This window comes from Camelus ferus, chromosome 13, assembly GCF_009834535.1.
Source record: "Camelus ferus isolate YT-003-E chromosome 13, BCGSAC_Cfer_1.0, whole genome shotgun sequence".
Classification (NCBI taxonomy): domain Eukaryota; kingdom Metazoa; phylum Chordata; class Mammalia; order Artiodactyla; family Camelidae; genus Camelus; species Camelus ferus.
In genome coordinates this window covers 12,192,391-12,214,173 of record NC_045708.1, presented here as the reverse complement: position 1 = coordinate 12,214,173, position 21,783 = coordinate 12,192,391, and the positions used below count along the sequence as shown (strand labels likewise).

General features: G+C 51.8%; 1 protein-coding gene across 2 annotated transcripts in view; it reads right to left on the bottom strand.

The window, feature by feature from the left end:
• The window catches only part of IGSF21 (immunoglobin superfamily member 21), a 234,752-nt gene that overhangs the window by 158,141 nt on the left and 54,828 nt on the right, over positions 1-21,783 (bottom strand). The window contains exon 1 of one of the 2 annotated variants that reach the window (XM_032495301.1): positions 19,650-19,705. The exons of the other annotated variant lie outside the window; for it this stretch is intronic. The gene's annotated coding sequence lies outside the window, so the exon portion shown is untranslated. Of the gene's footprint in view, positions 1-19,649; positions 19,706-21,783 lie in introns of those variants that run through there. 2 annotated transcript variants of the gene reach the window in all.

Below are 21,783 nucleotides of genomic sequence, written 5' to 3'. Positions count from 1 at the left end.
GAGTCTACCCTCTTCCCTTACACCCAATGGCCTCTCAGTAAATCCCACTGCCTGGGAATCGCTGAGCACGAGTAGGCATCAGGCAAACGCAGTTATTAGAACATCTGGCTGGATGAATGGCAAAGCTAAAGATAGACCTTGTGGGGCTATATACACAGGGGGATGCTTAAGGTCCAGAAAAGTTAAGGAACTTGTCCAAGGTCACACAGCTCACTGTGGGCAGATGGAGACCTGGAATCCCAGGCCAGCCTTCCTCCTGGGCTCTTGCATCTTCTGCATCCGAGGGCCCCCCCCCGGGCCCAGATCCCCCTAGGCTTGCTGTCCTGGGCCACCTCACCTCTCCTCTCCGTGCCTTGCTGCCCTCCAGGTGCTGACAAGGCTGGGTTGCCTGCCTGTGACCTTGGGAAGGGACAGGAGTGGTTTTAGCAATCTAAACACACTCATTCCTCGCCTCGAGACGCCCGAGTGCTGGGTGATTTGTATGCTCTGAGCACGTCACCTCCTTTCAGGAGACAGAGAGGCTGCCTGAAAAGTCATTTTTCAGCATTTGACACAAAGTCTCTTTTGCTCTCTCGTGAAGTCAGATAACCATCAGCAGCCAGGCTGATTAGAAAAAAATATATACTTGGTCCTGGGAAGCCAGGGAAAGAGAGGGAGCCGGCCCGTCAGTCTCCCCTCACTCATTCGGACAGGGGTGTGGGGCGCTCTCTCACTCGGCTCTGTGGCTCAGGGGACAAGGTCATCTTCCGGAGAGATGAGCGTCCTGGGAAAACGGCATCTCCCTGGGGTTGGCGGCATGGGTCTGGGCTTGGGAGTCAGGAGAACAAGTATTTGAGTCTCAGCTCTGCCACTCCCTAGCGGTGTGACCTCGGGCACGTCACTTCTGCCCTCTCAGAACCTCAGTTTCTTCATCTGACAAGTGGGTAGAAGAGTACCTACTTCATGTGGCTGTGATGTGGCTCAGATGAGATAACACATAGAGAGCATTTGCCACAGAATTGGGTAAGTAGTGAGCTGTCAATAAATGTCAGCCTTGGCACGGGTTGTTTTCGGTGGCATCTTCAGGACTCCATGGAGCCCCCTGCTAAGCTTTGGCTGTGAAGATGGAGCCCAGGCTCTCTTGCTGGCACTTAAATGTATCGGTTGTTTAGCTCTGGGCCATGCAGTGTGCATGGATTTTGCAGACACACTGGTCTCCATCCTCTGAGGGCTTTCAGCCAAAGGAGAGAATCTGACCACATGGGGAATGGGCAAGCCAGCTCCCTGGAGAGGGAGCGGCAAACAGAGACCATTTTTCTGCTTTACAGACGCATGTCACACCCCCTCCCCCAGCAGGAGGGACCCTCCTACACTCAGCAGGGACTCAGAAGGTATCTGAGACATGGCTTTTCTTCCCTGCATGGAGGACAAATTGAGTCCTGCAGGTCAGTATAGAATTCAGGTCATTGAGCATTTACTGATACTCAAATCTCTCCCCTTTTCCCCTTGCCCCTGCCGAATCCATTCACCCCACTGGCATCTCCCTCCTGGATCACAGCATGGCCTCCTTCCTGTCTCCCTGCCTCCAGCCTCACTCCACCCTGCTACCAGGAAGAGCCCCCTGCCACACTCAGTCCCCTGCTTAAAACTCTCAATGCCCCCTCTCATCCCAATGTGTCTGTCTCAAAGGAGGGATAGCCCAGGAGAGAGCCCCAATCTCCTCACCTGGACTCCTCCATCAACATTCCCATCTGCTCTCTGGACGTACACGCCAGCTTCACCAAGCCACCTGCAGTTCTGGAAAGCTCTGAGCTCTCACTCCTGCCTGTAAGGCTTTGCACCTGCTGCTCGCTCCAGCTCCAGGTTCCTTCCTTCCATCACTGCACCGCCTCACCTCTCATGCTCTGAGAGGCCATCTCTGCCTCTCTCCGTGCCCCCATCTGGGCTGGGCTCTCCTCTGGGCTCTCACACTCCCCTGCACTTCCCCATGGCCAGTCTGTTTGTGTGTCTGTCGCCCCACCAGACTGTTTCATTCCAGGCTGTGTTTCCAGTTTCCAGCACAGAACTGTGCACAATAGCTATCTGTGGAATGAATGAATTTACAGCGCACCTACAATGTGCTGCTTCCTGAGTTAGGTGCTGCGAACACAGAAGAGTAAAGCAGGGTGCCTTGCCTGGAGGAGGTCAAGACTAAACGCCAAGAAGGATGGGACAGCATCAGAGAATGCAAGGTCCAGAAGGAATTGGTTCCAGAGAGACACAAGCACCAGGGCTGGGGTGGCTCTGAGCAAGGGCTGTCATCCTAAAAGGGCGAGGGGACGAGGGAAACTGAGAGGGAAGGTAGCCCCTGCGGCAGGTTCAGAGGACCCAGAAGGAGAAGGAGGTATTCCTCTGCCCTCCAAGCCTGTTCTGATCCTCATTCCAACTCCATTTCAGCCAATCTGCAGCCACTCCCATCCAGTCGTGGGGCCCTGAGCACCCCCAGCTGCCTGGCGCCACGCTGCCTGCTGCCACGCCCACCGACTCCTTCACTGGAGGCAGCCTGGTGGTGTGGAGCGGGAGTGCACCTTCATAAAGATGTTCTTAGGTTCGAATCCAGCTTTCCCCCTTTGCAGCTGTCTACTCTCAGAAGAACCGGTCGACTGGGTTAAATAGTGTCCCCCAACATTCATGTCCACCTGGAATACCAGATTGTGAGATCTGATTTGGAAATAGGGTCTTTGAAGATGTAATTAGTTAAGATGAGGTGTCCTTATAAGAAGAGGAGAGACAGAGAGACACACAGAGAACACCCTGCGGGGATTGGGGTGATGTGTCCACAAGTCAGGGAGCACAAAGGACGGCCGGCAGCCACGAGAAGCTAGGAGACGCAAGGAAGGGTTCTTCTCTGGAGCCTTTGGAGGGAGCATGGCTCTGCTGACACCTTGATTTGAGACTTCTCACCTTTAAAGCTGTGAGAGAATAAATTTCCGTTGTTTTCAGCCACCCAGGTGGTGGTAATTTGTTAGGGCAGGCCCGGAAAACTAGTAACAGTGGGTGTAAGAGCCAAAAGATGAGTTCATTGTTAAGGTGGTTAGCACGGAGCCTGCACAGAGTAAGTGCTCAAAAGACGTTAGCCCTCATTGCTTTTTATTAATTCGATGTCTGGGTCTTCTTTCTCTTCCCTTCGCCAGAAGCAGAGACCTCCCACTCTGACAAAACAGGAATTCCTATGGCTTCCCCTGCTGCCCTATTTGCACCGTGTCTTTCACATCCAGCTTCATCCTGAATTCCTCCTATTGTTTTAAATTCACTTACGGTCTGGGGACTTGGAAAAACAAGCCATGCGACTGTTTCTTCATAAATCCAGAGTCTCTGGGTCAAAAGAAATCTCAGAGGCCACTCCTCCAATCCTTTTCTGGTTCCTGACCATCCTCTAAACCACAACACTGTCCACACACACACACACACACACACAGAGGAAAATTCCTAGTCTTCAGTCCCATTGTAAGCTAAGTAATATTTGTATATTGCATGAGTGTAATAAACAAACATCCTGCCAGATCATGTCCCTCCCTATCCAACTTCCCTCACAGCTCCCATCTCCCTTGGAACAGATTCCAGACTCTGAGTCTGACCCACAAGGCCCGCAGCGGCTGACCCCTGACCCCAGCTCCTTCCACATCCCTGCCCCACCCGCAGACCCACTTCCCCACCTTAATGCTGCCCTCCCCCTTGCCCCAGAAGTCTGCGGGCTTGTCCCTACTTTGTTCAGCTGTCATATCAAATGTCACCTCTTTCACACTGCCCTCCCCAGCGACCCCCGCCCGACACAGCCCCCGGCCCCTCCCGTGCTGAGCCCTTATTCAGCCCCGTGAACTTAGGGAGTTCGTTCCGCTCGAGTGAGGGTTCTGTGAGGGCCAGGATCTGGTCTGACCCATTCACGCCTGGGTCCCCAGCACCAGGGCAGCGCCTCCCCCTCAGGAGAGGCTTCATAGATAGATAGCTTATTGAATTGAATGGGTCCCCTGCACTTCATTTTGCAAAAAACATTGACATTCATTTTCTTGTTTAATTCTCACAAATGCTGCGGGAGGGAGATTATTCCAATTTTCTGGCAAAAGTAGAAAAAAATTGAACTCATCACAGAATGTGGGACAGAGGTAACCAGCCAGAGTCTACCCAGACGATAGCAAGGGGAGAAACTCAAACCCAGGTCTTCTGAGCCCCACCCTCCTCTCCACCCTCCACACACATGGATTCAAATCCTAACTGGGCAGAGTACGATCCTAGCCCAGTGCTGAACCTTGCTGGTCCTCAGTGTGCCCTGCTGCTGACCGGGTGATGGCCGCTGTCCTCTGCAGCCCCAGGGCAGCCCCAGGACAATGCTCATGGGCACTGATGATGCTGGCGGTGATGATAGTGAGCTAGCACCAGCTGTGCTGATGGCATCAGGCAGGGTTCTAGGCATTTTACAGATGCATAAACCCACTGACTATTCCCATCAACTCTGGGAGCAGGTCCCATCTTGCAGTTGGGAAAACTGAGGCACAGGCAGAGGTTAATTAATATGCCCCAGGAGAAACAGGATGCAGCCTCCAGCAGCCTGGCCCTGTGTGCTTATCCCCAGCAGGGAAGGACCACAGGAGCCCGATTCCACTGCACCCACAGAAGCCCCAGGAGAGTGGGACTATCCTCGCTCTGCAGAGGTAGGAAACTTCCAGAGAAGGGCTCCCAGAGTATGCACTGAGGATTCCCAGATGGTAAATGACAGAGCCAAGAGGCAAAGTCAGGACCATTTGGTTCCAAAGCAAGTGCTTGGAATGACCGGGCTCTTCTGCCGCCTGAAACCTGGTGAGGGAGGAACAGATGCACAGGATGTAGGAGGGGAAACCTCAGGTCCCCAGGCTGCAGGGGAGGAAGGGAAGCTGCTCCCTTGACTCTCAGAGAGGCAGGTGCCACATGCTTGGTTCAGCAGGACCAGCGCCTGCCACACAGGCCTGCCCTGGCCCCCCTCCTATCCCCCACCCCCATCTCCAAGATCCACTGAGGGAGCCGGAACCACCTACCACCCTAAGACAAGATGCCCAGGTTGCAAACAGATCTGAGCCTCAGAACACAGGAGGCGGGGACCGGATGGAGCCCCACACAGATGCCAAGTTCAAAAGAGAATCTCAGGGAAACAGTGACAAACAGGGGATTCAGCACAAAAGCATCCAAATGACAGGAGAAAAACAGAGCCAGATGGGCCTGGCCTCCCCAGCTGGCAGGGCTGCCCCAGGCCCACTCTGCTCAGACCCCCTGCTCCTGCACCACTGGCAAGGCTCTGCCCTGAATGCCCTCCGCCTGGCCAGCCTTTGTGGACAAAATACTCCTTGCGTGGAATGTCTCTCTTTTTTACCCCAGGTTCTACCCTCCTACCCTCCACCACCGAGTCTTCAGCAAACTCTAGCACAATCTGCTCCCACTCACGAATCTGGCTCTGGTTCCTGAGACTTGCCCCGCCCCATTCCGTGTTATTCCTCTAGGTATGTCATCCACGTCCACGTGTATCCTTTGATCACATCCTTCCTGTGCAGACAGTTTGTAAGGCAGCTCTTTGACATCCACTGTCTCAAGGGACAGTGATAATAGGGACCCTGACAATAACCTGGTGAAATGGGTACTGTTATTCCCATTGGACACATGAGGCTCAGAGATGGCAAGTGACTGGCCTGAGGTCACACAGCTAGAAACCATGAGAGGCAGAACTAGCAGTCTGAGACTTCATTCTGAGTCCAGCACTCTGGCCAGTGAGAAAGGACCTGGTATACAATAGGCGCTTAACAAGGAATGGATGAATAAAGAAGGTCACGGAAGCTGATGCAGCCCTCTTTTTCTTCCCCCAGAATTTTCTCCTTCTGGGTTTCAGAAGCCTTCTCTCAGGGTCACCCCACAGTCTGAAATCCCTCTGCAGAGACGAGGTGAGGGAAGGGGAGTAGAGCACTCTGCCTGGTCCACGCCGGTGTCACACCAGCCCCTGCAGCCCAGCCCCAATGCCCCAACTCCAGCTTCCCCAGAGGACTCGGCCTTCATCTTCCCAGGATAACTTGGCTCTCCCCGCAATCGCAGGCCAAGATCACCCCCACGATAAAGCCCAGCTGGGAGCACCCTCGCCCCAGGGAGATGGCAGGATAGCCGGCCATGTTTTACAAGCCCACAAATCCCTGATAAGAGCTGGCCAGTAGGCTGGCTCTGGTGAGATAAGGAAAGGCCCTCCTCCCCCTCCCTCCGCTCTCACGTGCCCGTGCTGGGGAAGGAAGACCAGGCCAGAGCTAACTAACGTCTGATGAGTGCCTGCTCTGGTCCCCGCGGACTCCCCCACTGCCCCAGACAGACCGGCATGACAACAATTGACAGGACAGGCTTGGTGGCCCCACTCTGCAGATGAAAGGAGGGGAAGCAAATGGCTCCCGGTAACGCCCGCAGCCCAGGATTGCCCAGGGATTTGGTGAATGTTTACCAAACCCTTACTGTGGTCTGGGACCGGACTCGGCACATCACACACACGTATTATCCATCGTACACTTGCCTCCAACAAACCTGGGGTAGGTGTGCTCACACCCCCATTTTATAGATGAGGGACTAGTTACGGAGAGATGACAGGGTCTGCTGTAGGTTGGGCTCCAGGGACCAGACAATGAGACGGGGAGCTGTGTCTCGCGGGTTTCTCGGGGTGTCTGGGGACAGCACCTGTGGAGGAGGGAGGGAAGGACAGGCAGAGGGGAGCGGGGCTGTGAGCCTCAGCCGGTCCCACTGGGGCTCTGGAGCTGAGATGACCCTTCAGAGTTGCTCTGAATTGAGGCAAGAGGACAGGGATCTTGGATCCATCAAACAGCCACTGGACGGGGGCGGCGTTTGGGGAGGCGTGACCTTGGGTTAGGCCATGGCCTTCAAGGGCAATTCCTGCAGAGGCTCAGCTGTGACCAGGTCACACGGTCACTAAGTGTGAGCTGGGAGTCGAACCCAAGTCTGCCTGGCCCTGCTCCTCCTCTGAATGATTGCATTAGACCATCTTGCTGAATAAACGCAGGATCCAAATTTAGTTTTCTGCTCCTTTCAGAGAGAGAGATTCACAAAGTAGGAGTCATTTATCTCAAAGTTAGAAGACCTGGGTTTCTAGGTCTGGCCCTGCCACCATCTGGCTCTGGGTCTGAGCTTCTAGTTAAATGAGGTATGAAGCCAGCTGGACCCTGAGGCTCTCTGGGCTCTGACCCTGAGGCTCTCTGTTCTGATCCTCACCCAGGGTGACCCAGGGGTGGCACCGGTTCATTTCTGTCTCTTCAGGGATTCCCCACCCCGACTCCTGTAGCAGCAGAGAGCCTGTGAGAGCCACATGTCCCCAGCCCCACAGGCAAGATGGGGGTGGCATCAGCTCACCCAACCAAAGGGCAGCGGTTAAAGCTTAGGGTTAGTGTCGAGGCAGAGACATTCAAATCCCAGCTCTGACACATTCCAGCTGTGTGTCCTTGGGCAAGTGACTTCACTTCTCTGGGCCTCCACTTCTACCTGTAACTGGGAACTGTAATAACATCACCTCCCTCTTGGGAACTTGTGGAGCCAACACTCATAAAGCATTCAGCACCGTGACCAGCACAAAAGAAGCCCCTGTGCATCAGCCTTCGCCACCACAACTGTCACCAGCTGAGGATGACATGCCTAGCTCAGTCCCCATCCCCTCTTTTCACACTGACAACCTCCAAGAAAGTCCAAGTTCCAAAATGTCACTGTTATTAATTTACCTTCTCTGCTTTCTCTTCCTCTCCATATATTTATATCCTACTTTGTGAGGATGTGGTAAAAGTCCCCACTCCCAGCTAGCAACTCAGACTTCCCTGCAGTGATCTAATCAAGGGCCATATTTTACCAGCATGCACTAACCCAAAGGCCATATTTCATGGGGGCGATCTAATCAGCAAACTGTATTTCCAAGGTGGGGATCTAAATTCATGGTTATATTTCATGGCTTGAGATCTAATCACGGGGCAGTATTTCACAGCAGGGATCTAATCCCAGGGGTATATTTCATGGCTGAGAGATCAGAGCAGTTCAACTCGACTTCCTCCTTTTTTTTTTTTTTTTTTTTTTTGCTTTTAATATATTTTTATGTTTCAGGAAAAGTGAAAGTAGCCCAACCAGCCACAACTTTGCCAACAGTTAGGTCACTGCTAATAAAAAGTAGAGTCTGTGCTAAGTGGTGGTCCATCCAGCCCTCGCTAGTGTCATAAAAACCTTTGGGGACATGACTGGGTTTGCAGGGTGCCTCTTAAATCATGGAAGCCCAATCCAGGTATGTAACTCTGGCCCCAGGGTCCCACAGGGAGTGGGAGGGATAAATTAGAAGCCTGAAATTAGCAGATACACACTACTATCTATAAAAGAGATAAACAACAAGGTCCTGATGTTTAGCACAGGGAACTGTATTCAATATCTTGTAATAACCTATAATGATAAAGAATATGTAAAATAATATATGTGTAACTGAATCACTACGCTGTGCACCAGAAACTAACACAACATTGTAAATCAACTGTGCTCTAATAAAAAAATTGAATCACTATGTTTGACACCTGAAACTAATATAACATTATAAATCAACTACCCTTCAATATTTTAAAAGGGATAGTAATAGCACCGACTTCAGAGGATTTTGACTTTTTTCTGTACACAAAGGGAAGGTACCAAAGGATTTAGGGGAGGATCAGATCAACATTTTTTAAAGACCCTGCAGCGCCTATTTGGAGAATGGATTCCAGGAAGATAAGCAAGGAAGCAAGGGGGCCCAGCTAGGATGCTGCTGAAGACATTCTGGGGGAGAGGTGCTGGACTCTGAGGCTGAGGAGGGGGACAGCAGGGAACAGCTCCAAGTACCATTAGGGAGGGATCTTTATAGACTTTGGAGAGTACCTGGCCATGGAGAGTGAGGGAGAGGGAGGTATGGAGAGTGACTTCCAGGAACCAGGCTTTGAGACAGATGGTAACCATCTAATTCCTCTATGGCTTTCGGGGAGGGAGGGAAGGATGCAGAGAGACAGACAGAGAGCTTGAGATTCTACAGTCCATTTCCCAATCCTCCAGCAACTCACCGTGGGGGCAGATTTACAAGTCCCCCTCCCTTCGTGTGCTACCCCTAATAGCTCTGCCTACCTCAAGCTAAATTCAAGCAAATCAGTCTCCTAGGTAGAGAACAGAAAACTACGAGATGTTCCAACACAATAAGTGTTTGGGGATGGGGAAATAAAAGGCTTCTGGGGAGCTCAGAAATTCTCATTTAAATATCACAGCTCATCACTCACCTCATTGCCAGTATACGGATGCTGCCATCTCGCTAACAATCTTACGAAACATATAATGCTTTGCCATTTTGCAAAGTACTTTCACCCACTTTATCTCACCTGATTCTCACAACAGCCCCTGGGAGACAAGTAGACAAGAAGCAGCATGCCTATTTTATCAATGGAGAAACTGAGGCTCGGAGGCGGGAAGTGGCCTGCCCCGCTATGGAGACATGGAACTAGTGATGACTACAACTGCGGTGAATGCGTACCGAGCCCTGGCTCTGTGCCTGGTGCTCTAGGGGGCACTTTTAGACATTTTGATTTATTCACCCTGACAGCAACTCTATGAGATGGTATTACTATCCCCATTTTTCCAAGGGGGAAACTGAGGCACAGGATGGCAATGTTGCTTGCCCAAGGCCACGTAGCTAGTAAGTGGTGAAGCTGGGATCCTGACCCAGGAAGTCTCACTCCAAAATCTATCTTTAGTCACTAGGTTATACATCCTCGCGGTTAGGAGGGAGGAATTCAGCTCAGATCTGCCCCCATGTCCGTGTAACCATACTTAAGCTGTCACAACCAGAGAGTTAAATGCCTAAGAAATACCGCTAAGAATTACAAATCCACATGAATCCTGCTGCCTGGAGAAACTCGGGTCCGGAACATGCTTTGTTCAGTGTTTCTCTCCATCATTGACTTTTATATTTAGAAACCATTTTGAAGCTCAGTTGGGGGAATATTTCCTAGAAGGTTGTAGAAATAAGTAGCCAGCTTCTAAACCCACCCCCCGGGGACTGACAGAAGGACAGGCAGGGTGTGTACCTGGGACTCTGCGAGTTCCCGTCATGCATGCAGCCCCCAGATGGACCTGTCCATCCCACCCATTGCTCGGTCCGTGAGGATGCCTTGATCCTTTCTGCAAGGGTGAGCCCAGGAGTTGGGATCACCCCAGGCTTTGGAACTCTACAAAGGGATGGGTTCTCATCTCTTGGAATTGAGATGGAGGATTAACCACATTGCGTACAAGACAGGACACACATCCTTATAAGGGAGCATTGGTGGCCAGCTGCCACAGAGGGGCTGGGTAAGGGGGCACAATTGTGTCTGACCGTCCAACCTCACTGCAGAAAACACACAGAGACAGACGGTCCTTCCACCTCTGGGCAGGACACCAACAAAAACTTGGGCTGGTTTCCGGTATAGGGTCAGGTTGGTGATGCCCAAATCTCCTTATCTCTCAGGCAGCCTGGTGTGCCCTCCCTGCAGAACAAGGACCCTGCCCGCCTGACAGCCTGTCACCCAACTGCCACCTGCGTATGGTGGGAGCCCAGAGATGTGTCTCATTTAAATCTTGTTTGACGAAAATGATTAAAGGTTCAAAGGGATTAATTTACGAGGAAAGATTAAAGAAACTAAATCCATGTAGCTTGGATGAACCATAACCATGATTGGGGACCTCAGGGATGTTTCCAAATATTTGAAGAGAGTGGCAGCCCTGGAGAGGGAGAGAGAGGAGTGGTTTGGTCTAGAAGAAGGAAGTAAGGGGGAGGGGGATCAGGGATGAAGACAAAGACAAAACTGGAATATTTCCTGGCGACTTGGAAACAATGGCTGTCATAGGTGCTCACTCTGTGAGAAGCCTGATGGATGTAATGTGATTTAATGGGCTATGTCTGATGGGATCTACTTTTCAGATGGGAAAATGGAGGAACAGAAAGGGAAAGTTACTTGCCTAAAGTCACACAGTTGTTGAGTAACAGAATGTGAACCCATGTTGGCCTGACTCCTAACCATTATGCCAAGTTACCCTGTGGTCACTAGGACTATTGTTCAGCAAATACCCATCCTTTCTCCCTTTCTCTGTGAGCAGAATGTACTTACCCCTCCCCCGTCCATCCAGGGCATGGTCATGTGACTGGCTTGGCCAATGGGATGTTAGATATCAGCAAAAGCTTGTGCAGTGGGATTTGCCCCATGCACTTCCGCATTCTCCATGAGAAGAGTTTTCCTCTAGAGCTGCTGCTCCCTCAGCAGGGACCCCAGGGTGAACCCACATGGGGCAGAGTTGAGCTCAACCCACAACTCAGAGCCAAGCCCAACCAGACCCACAGCTTAAACAGAACTGCCCATTGGAGCCCAGCCCGAATCAGCCAACCCCCAACCAGCCATAAAATCCATGGATATGAGGATAAATAATTGTTTTAAACCAATAAGTTTGGGGTTGGTTATTACACAGTGATAGCTATTTCCTGCCTCATGATATTAGAATGCAGCTCAAGGCCCTCCACGACCAGCCTCATGCCAGCTTTCCAGGCTCATCTCTGATCTCATGTCCATCGGTACCATGTGCACAAGATTCTCTGTTCCTAGAGTATCCTTTAGATTGCCACAGATCTTGCTCACACACATTGATTTTTTTTTGCCAGCTATATTGAGGTATAACTTGCATAAAATAAAATTCACCAATTCACAGATCTAGCCTGTTCTCATAGAGTTTATCTTAACAGGGAAGGGGGAGCCCCAAATCTCAGAGATGTATGGTGCTGCAAAGTTCATGGAATGAAGCCCCGTGACTTTATATCAATGGGGAAACTGAGTCTCGGAGAGGAGGTGTGTGGTAGAGCTGGGCAGCTTGACACCCAGCCTAGGGCTCCATCCACTGCCCCAGCAGCATCCTCAGAGCCCCAAGGTTCTGGGGCTCTGCAGGAGCCAGCAGTTTCTGACACCAAGTGTTAAGGTCAGATCTAGCTTCAGCCCGGGCAGTTACCCAACCTCTCACAGGGGCCGTAGAGGCTGCTTTTAGAACAGCACACTGGGGTCAGGTGACTCTATGAGAAAAAAGATATTACTGAGGCTAGGGCAGCCCCACGGGGGAGGGCAGGGATGGCTTCCGGTAGTGCTTGGGTCTCCCGTTTGCAGCCAGTGAAGAAGGGTGATGTCAGGCCTGGAGGATGAGGACAATGACAGTTGCTGCATCACAGGGACTTAAGTGATTCATCAGGGGAACAAGAAATGAGGGCAGAAGGGCCTGGAGCAGGGGTCAAGTGGATCGTCACGGAGATGGAATCCACACGCAATTTCACCGGGTGGAAAGGTTTCCAACCCCATTTGGCATGTTGGCCCCAGTCCCACGTATTTGAACTCATGACCCCTCCCTGGCAGTAACCAAGGGGACAGCTTGGGGAGGAGGTAAGAAAATGGAATTCAGGAATGAGTCTCTTTTTCATTCATTCATTCATTCATTCATTCATTCATGCAACAGTGATGACTGAGACAGACAGAGCCCTTTTTCTCATGAGACTTACCAGTTACCTAATTCCAGCTCCGGAGCTGCTATGGGGGAAATGATTGGGGTTCGGAGACGGCCTGCAACAGGTGGGCGGGACCCAGACCACAGGGAAAGTAGCGACAAGTGACCCTCAAGAGACATCTTCTGGAAATGGCAGTGAGCCTTTCACTTTCTGGTGGAAAGGAAGCTTAGGGCTCGGACCAGACTTAAAGGGTAACAAACGAGGTGCCTGGTGTAGGTTGAATGTCCACAGACCTGCATCTCAGCCCAGTTCTGGAACTTTCTAGCTGGGAAATTTTGGACAAGTTTCTTAACTTCTCTGCATCCACGTTCCTTATTTATTGCTGAGCTCACTAGACACAAAATGAATGGAAGTCACCATCCCGCTCAGTGCCTGGTCTAACGACAGCAGTGGATTCAAGATGTGCTTAACAGAGGCCTTCACACCGCTCCAGATGCTGCCTGGGGCCAAGGATCCAGCCTCGCGTGGCCCAAAGATGCCCTTGGGAGGTGGGGTCGGGGGTTGGTTAGTGTCTTCAGAAAGCCTCCTGTACCACCATCCCCTGCAAATACGTGGAGGACAAATTCAGGAGAGAACGAGCTGACGTTCTGTCCTGACAGAGTGGGGGGCAACTCTCCAGGAGGTGGTGGGGCCTCAGGGGCAGAGAAGGGCCTGGGATCCGGGGCAGGTCACTGGCCGTCCCCACCCTCCGAGAGATTCACGCACTAGCTAATCTGTACCACAACCTAAAGGTCCTCACTGTTACCATCACACAGAGTTTGGGCTGCTCAAGCCAGAAAATCCTGGGCCGGAACAGGGTTTGGGTCAGTGCACACAGTCCTCTGATTGAAAGCACCTTGTCACATCAATGTCGCAGCCACAATCAGACCAGAAGCTGAGCCGGGCTGTGGCTGACATCTACGTGGTGTTCCTCAGAGCAGCGTGCTCACTGGGGTGTATGGGATGGGGCTTCGAACATACCAGGAGGTGCTAAATGAGGCCAGAACCCGTTTGCTTGATGACTGAGGGCCCACCAGCCCCTGAGGGCATCAGCCCTGAGCCAGGGATCAGGAGGAGGGGGTGGAAATGAGGAAGGCACCTCTCCTTCCCTGGAAAAGACGGGAGCGCTGAGCCGCTGGTGGCTGCAGGCATCCCGGGGGAGACAGGCCAGGAGGGCAGGAGGTCCCCACAGGTTGCAGAGGGCAGGCACCTCATCCAAGGGCCCCCAGCTCCTGGCCACCCTCACCTTCCAAAACAGCCCAGAAGACAAGAGCTGAGTGCTGAACTTGGCCTAGGAGGGGAAACCAAGTTACCCCCCGGGCCTCCCTGCCTGCACCTTCCAGACCTCTTCTTGGCTCACACCCCTGACCTCCCCACACTGTGTTTTCTCAAGGGATGTCACTACTACCTGCGTTACCCTGGGGCCTCCTTGTCCATCTTTCCAGACCTTGGCATCCTCGGCAGTGGGATGAGGTGATACTTCCTCATGCAGAGTGGGGACGGCTCAACACCCCAGCGTGCCGGGTACCATGATGGTTGTACCTACCACGTGCCATTAATTCATGCAACAAATACTTACCAATCACACACTGTGTGCCAGGCCCTGTCCTAAATGCTAAGGACACAGGAATGAATGAGACAGTCCCTCGAGGGGCGTATAGTCCAGTGGACCACAACCATCGACCACACATATTATATGTGGTGTATGTTGTATCACACATTTGTATTGGTCAATTAATGTGATATTAGGAAGTGATAAGTGATGGAGAAAATTAAGCAGAATAAGGGGACAGAGAGTGAAAGGGTGGGAGGGGATATTTAGTTAGGAAGGCCAGGAAGGACCCCACTAAGGGAGTGACATTAGAGGAGAGACCCCCCCAAGGAGGTGAGGGAGTGAGGCACGCAGATGCCGGGGAGGAGAGTTCCAGGCACAGGAAGAGAAACGAGGCCCCGAGCCAGCAGCATCGCTGGCAGTCCCTGGGCTCCAGGGATGTCAGGGCAGTGGACATCATCATCATCATCATCATCATCATCATCATCATCATCATCATCATCATCATAATTAATAATGTATTATTATTCTTTAATACAATATTTGATCTGGGCCTGAAAGATGGGATCCGAGCTTCCAAATCCTCACAACACGGAGGTGGAAACGCTCCCCTGGGGGACCCTCACCCCCAGGACAGCCCCTCCTCGCCAGTCCCAGCTGCCCCAGGTCAAGCAGCAGCCCCCCGCCCCAGGCAGGGGGAACCTTTTCATCCTTCTCCGGCCAGCAGGCACAGTGCTCAGGGCTCACAAAAATGGTCTAATTTTGATTCCTTTTACAATCGGGGGTGGGGGGAAGGAATGTGATAATAATGAATCTATAATCTTGAATCCAGTCTGGATCATATTTGCTTTTCTACCAGGTGGTCATAAGATAGACATTTTGACACTTTCTTATGGGGGAAGGGGCCCGTGGAGGCAACAGTGCTAGACCCGGGGGTCCCAGTGTGGCTCCTCTCTGAGGGGAGGGGGGGATCCTTTGGCTGCCCTCGGGCTGACCCTTGGCCCTCCCCCAGCCAGGACCTTGGCCAGGGAAGGCTAGAGTTCAAACAAGCTGCCCGTTCGTTGAGCTGTCACGAGCCTCTGCCACCTGCCGGGCCCCCTGACGGATGGAGCCCCCGCCCGGTTCAGACAGAAACCGGTGACCGATGGCCGGCTGCTCCCTCTTCGCGCTCCCACGTTTCACTTCTCCGAACCATGTGCGGTGGCGTCTCTAAGAGAGTTGCTGCCTCCTCTTCTTGGTGAGTCCCCCTTCCTCCCCTTTAAATCTAGGGAAGCAGTGATTTGATATTAATATTTATTCATGTACTCACTTCTTTCCCTGTTAAATAATTCCTCAGCTGTCGGAGGCTTCTGAAGGCTAATTTAAAACAGGTGTCACGGTTATCTAACTTATGCCCTCAGATTCTCAGAGAGAAGGGCGGGGCGTGAGGGGGCCGCATCCCTGCCCCTGCTCCACCTGCTACACAGGGTCTGGGTACCACATACAGACCTGTCCCTGGGGAGCCAAACCTCCAGGGTGGGAGGTGGGGAGGCGCCCACACTGCTGGCCAGCTGGAGACGCTGACACCAGGGCTTAACTCTAAAAGGAAGGGGGAGCTGGAAGGAAGGGGGACTGGGGAGAAAGAGAGAGAAAAAGGACATTTGAAATGGTGCTGACTACACTACACTCATAGGAGAACAAGAACAGAATAATAGCTAAAACTTGCACAGAATTTAATATGCACCTGGCACTATTCCACACATTTTACATATATTAGCTCATTCATGCTCCCACAACCCCAGCAAGTTCTGTAGTATCGTGCCCATTTCACAGATGAGGAAATGGAGGCAACACGAGATTAGATAACTTGACCAATATCACATGCTAGTAAGAGGCAGATCAGAGATTTGAACCCAGGAAGACAAATGTGGGGCTGAAACCTGAGTTCCCTTTCGGTGGCCAAGAGCCCTCTAAGATTTTGCTTCTTGACTGTAAAATGGAGGAAATACAGCTTACTCACAAAAGGTTATTAAGAGGGTAAAAAGAAGACCTGGGCAAGACCTGACTGTGCGTCTTTGGGATGGCCTACAGCAGTCATCAAGAAATGAATGGAGGTGTGACACAGAGCAGGTGTTCAGGAGACATCCTCCTTCCTCTCTCCTTCTAGTCTCCATGTCTCTTTCTCTCTCCCTCTCCCCACCTTCCCTTCTCTCTCCCAGCAACCTCACACTTCAAGGTTATGTCTGTTACAGCTGATTGAAATCTCAGCGATCACATCAGCTCTGGCCAATGAGAGCTGACAAAACAAAAATAATTGTCCCATCGTGGCTACCTTCACATCCATCCCACCACCCTGCTGTCCTGGCATGTTAACTGTCTGGGAGGCTCTCCGTTCAATCCCAGGAGGTTCAAATTCAGATTTTTGTTGTCTTCTCCCCACACCGAGAAGCTTGGTTTGCTCTAGGATATACTTTGAAGACGATGGGCAGATTGAATAGTATTTTTAAAAGTACATGTGCCACCTCCCCCAGGTCAGTCTCTAAGACCCAAGCAGCCTCCCATGCACAGGGTCATTGCTCTGAATGAAAGGAATTCCCAGTATGAGTGATAAAAAAAAGAGGAGTGAGAGTTCAATCATTCCTCAGGCACTATGCAAACTAATGCAAATTAGCGAAGTGCAGACCGCATCACTAAGCGTGTTTGTGAACAGAAATGAGGGGATGGGGCAAGGCAGTAATCAGCTGGAAAAAAAACTTGTCAGAGAAATACACACACACACACACACACACACACAGCTCTTGCCCACCATCTCTGGGCACATGCTCAGAGCTCTGCATGGACTTTTCTGGGCAGAGGCAAAACCTTGAGCCCTGGCCCTCCTGCTCCGTGGCCTGGGCCCTTCAGAAAGTGCCCCACTGATTGGATGACTGCCGGCTCCTCATCCTCCAGGCCACCAGAGTCCATGTCACCCTTAGTTTATGGAAGGGTCTGTCCTGAATGTTCACTTACAAATCAGCTCCTTGGATCAAGCAATGCATCCTCCCTGACAAGCAGTGTCACTGGGCGCGATAAAGTTGCGGTGAAAAGGAGACTGAGTGGGGTTGTGGGGGAGGGCATAGCTCAGTGGTGGAGCGTGTGCCTAGCATGCGCGAGGTCCTGGGTTCAGTCCCCAGCACCCCTCTTATAAATAAATACACCTAACTACCCCTCCACCCACCCAAAAAAAGGAGACTGTGAGGCTGGTACATCAGCCAGTCATCAGACCCTTCCGCTTCCTCATCTCTGAAAGGGGGCAAGAAAAATACCTGTTGACCTCAAATGAGTCTAGAAAAATTTAAGGAGGTAATTCACGCCAAGTGCCCACACTCGACAAGTGCTCAATGAGCCATGGGTGTGGCTTTGGTCTTGTGGCCAATGCGGTATGCGGTAGCCAGTAGCTGCACTCATTGAGGATGGTCGCTGGAGTTCCGGGGGAGCCCCCAAAGCCCTCCTCCAGGCGGGGGGATCTGACAAAGTTTGAGTTGTATTTGTGGCTACCCAGGATCAGAGACTGTTTCCTTGGGGAACTGCGCTCGCTGTGTTCTAATTCCTCAGTTGGGACCCAGGAACATCTTCCCCCTTCCCCAGGAAGAGGAAGAAAGCCCCCCAGAGCTGGCATGGTGAGGGGGTGGGGTGGAGGAAGGTGGGGGGCTGGTAGGCTGGTAAATACGCCTAAGCCCCAGGACACGTATACTCTCCACCTCAACGGGATAAAGGATTTCTCCTTGGGAAATTCACCCGCCATGTGCTGTGAGGCACCCTACTTACACTGCATCCCTCAGTCTTGACAACAAGTCTGGGAGAAGGGCATTGTCCCATTTTCCACATGGGGACTCTAAGGCTCAGAGAGGTAGAACCAGTCACTCTCAAGATCAAGTCTAGAGCCGGGGGGAGGCCAGACTGGACTTCAGGTCTGCTTGGCTCCAGAGTCCATGCTCTCCCTTTAACTTTGCTGGGAAGCCTCCAGGTGTCTAGGTGCTCACAGCTCAGGTATTTATAAGCTGAGGATGTCCCCAAACCCCGCCCCTGCAGTTCTCTGACCTAATGAAGAGTTCGTTCTGTCTTTCCTAAAGTAGCTCTCCCATAGGACACTGCCTTGAAAATCCTCCTTGTCCCCACCCTCCAGACATCACTTCTGGCCTGGGGAACAGAAAGCCTGATTCCTAACCAGGCTCATTGCTGTGTGTCCATAGTGAAAGACTTTGACATCTCTGAGCCTCACTTTGCAGGTTCAGAAGTTCCGGCCTTCTTCCTCCACAAGGCGGGGGTCACACACCTGGAGGGATGAGCCTACCCACCGGGGATGTGTAAGGATTGGCAGAGAGCCACCATCCTATAAACATGCTGGTCGGTGGGGCCTGATCTAGCACCAGGAGCAGGGGACAAGTCTCAGTGGCCTCTACCAGGGGCCTGTGCGCCCTCCTCTCCTCCAAGAGGGCTGGGAGAATTAATATTAGCACAATCATTTTAATCAGGGCGTGATTAACAGACACATGCATAATTCACCCGGCTCTTCCCTCCACCCTGCTCTCTGCTTTCAGGCATGGAGGGGACACAGCACTGGCTCCTTAGCTGTCCTTCCACTGTATCCACTGCTCCTTTGTCCTGGGTGGGGGCAGGGAGGGTGAGCCTTCTTGGGAGGCAGGATTTGGAGTAGTTTCTGCTCAGGGGATCCTACATAAGGGACCAAATAAAGGGAGCCTCCCCCAGGTTCTCCCCAGGACACTTCTACCCAAGAGGGATCCAGGCTGACTCTCCTGCTCTTAAACCCAGACATCTCCCCTGAACTCCCCAGCCTCCCACCCTCGTCGTCATTCTAGGGGATGCCTGGTTACTCCGTGGTCAACTCCCCCTGAACCCTTCCAAGACTCTCTTTCTCCTCCCACCACCTGCTAGGGCTGACTCTATACATTAACTACCCCCTCCCTGTGAAATAGGGGGGCCCACTGTTGGTCTTAAAATCACCTTCTTCATCCTTAGATTCTACCATGTGTCAGAGCTGGAAGGGCCTGTTCACATCAAGCAATCCAATCCCTCCAGACTATAATGGAAAAATAGAGCCCAGAAAGGGCAAGTGACTTGCTTGAGGACACACAGCATATCTATGGTGGAGCTGGGACAGCATTCTGGTCTGTGGACTCCCAAGACAGAGAGCTTCTCTCAAACTCACACAGATATCCAGGGGCAGGGTGGGGGTCAGGGGGTAAATGCTGGTAGGTTGAAAGCTGGGTTGGCCATTTGACTTTGGACAAGTTATTTCGCCTCTCTGGCCTCAGTCACATCATCTGCAAAATGACAATGGTGGAATGCCCCCCCCCCCAGGGGACTCTGGTGCACAGAAAGCATCCAGCGCAGAGCCTCACAGACCCTTCATACATGCTCAATCAGTGGTCCCTCAGATGCAGAACCAGGACAAGGATTGGCGTGCCTGCAGTTTCTCTGGGGGACGATTCCAGGGAACACGGTCAGGACCCTGGAGAAACCAGACGAAGTGAGACATATGAGGCAGCATACCATGGAAAGCGACAGGGGCTCAGTGCCCCGGGAGAACTGGGAGCCATGTGAGCAGGAGCCTGAGTTATCCTGCCCGAAGCGGGGTGGGGTGGGGAGCACAACAGTCCTACTGGCAAAGAACGCCATTCAGCAAAGAAACGCAGGAGCTGGCAGGTGGCAGGCGGGCGGCACACTCTGCATGAGCAGAGTGAGGGGCACGAGTGGGGACCGCCAGCATCCGGACGCTGTTAGACAGTTTTCTGTAGAACTGGAGACGTACTTCCCCTCGTGCCTTCAGAGCGACACATGTCCCTCACTTCAAAGCTTCCATTTCGTCAGCGGCAGGAAGGATGGCAACGAATCATGAAGGTTTGGGACCAGATAAAAGACCTGCCCATCTGTGAAGACGCTCACACACCGGCTACGAGGACTGCGGGGACACGCGGAATTCCTCCCCTGGGGCACCTCAGGGGCTCTCCGGTGACACCAGGAACTAGGGAGGTTGAGACTTAGGGTCTCGGCAGTGCTGTTGGAAAGCAGCTCAGACCTCATCACCCCGGGCCTGTGATGTGTGTTCCCTGCAGGAGCTTGGTGGTAAGGGGCACCCAAGAAGCCACAGGACAAATGGGGCTGAGATCCCTGCAGCATCTGTGGGGAGAAAACATTAGTTTTATACTCAGATAAACACAGACCTGGTGTAAGCCTCATAATAAAATATCGCTCAGCAATAAAAAGGGATGAACTGTTGCTATGTGGACCCACATGGGTAAATCTCAAAAGCATTAAACTGAGTGAAAGACGCCAGACCCAGGAGACACAAATGATGTTTCCGTTTATATGAAATTCTGGAAAAGGCCAACCCACAGTGACTGGTAGCAGATCAGTGGTTGCCTGGGCCTAAGGGTGGGAATGAAGGGACTTGAAGGGGCTGTGGGGGGTGATGGCCCTGTTCTGTATCTTCATTGTGATGGTGTTTACACAGCTGCACACGCTTGTCAGAATTCCTCTAACAGGACAGTGGAGGTTGCTGACTTTTTTTGTAGGTAAATTATACCTCCACTGAAGATGATTTTAAAAATAAGAAAAATAAGTAAATCCAGTGTATATCAGAATGAGATGACTTGGGGATCAAGTCTCACACACACACACACACACACACACACACACACACAATGAGATGACTTGGGGATCAAGTCACACACACGGACACACAGATACACACACGCCCCAGAGGCACTTGGTACAGACAACACACACCTTGGGATTCAGACAGATTTACATTCAAACCCCAGGTCTAACCCCCTTGCAAGCTGTGCGACTCGGGCCAGCCCCCTCACCTCTGTGACCCTACATATTCTTGTGTGCACCTTAGTGCTACAGGATGAACTGTGTTCCTCTGAATTCACCCATTAAAGCCCCGACCCCCAGCATGATTGTATCTGGAGATAGGGCTCTCAGCAGATCACTGAGGAAGTAAAGTTAAATGAGGTCATAAGGGTAGGGTCCTAAACCAGTAGGGTTACAAGAAGAAGAAAAAAGAGATCTCTGTCTCTTTCCAGTGCACAAACGTGCACTGGAAAGAGAGTGTGTGAATACACAGCAAGAAGGTGGCTGCCTACAAGCCAAGAGGAGAGTCCTCAGCAGAAACTGACCACCCTGGCAACTCGGAACTCCCAGCCTCAGGCTGGGAGAAAATAAATATCTCTTGCTAAAGCTACCCAGTCTGTGGCATTTCATTAAGGTATTCCAAGCAGACTATGGCAAATGGGGACACTTATTCTGCTGAATTTCTTAGAGAATAACGTGAGGTATTGCTCTGGGCCACTCAGGTGCTTAATAAACTTTAATTGTTTAACACACGGTATTAGGCAGATACTTCCAGCTCAGGTAACAAGAAATCTCAAGTTGGCTAAAACAATATTGAAAATGTATTGTCTCACATAAGAAGACCTGAGCTAGGAGAATTCAAGGGCTAGTTAACTCGGTAGCCCAGGCCTTCATTAAGTTCCCTAGTTTTGTCTAACTTTCTTCACTGCCCTCCTCAGCCTGTTAGCCTAATTCCCCTCATGGCTGCAGGATGGCTGCAGTGATTCCAGCCATCAAACACAGACACAACTCTGACTTGGGAAGAAGAGGGATCCTTTCTTCCCATGTG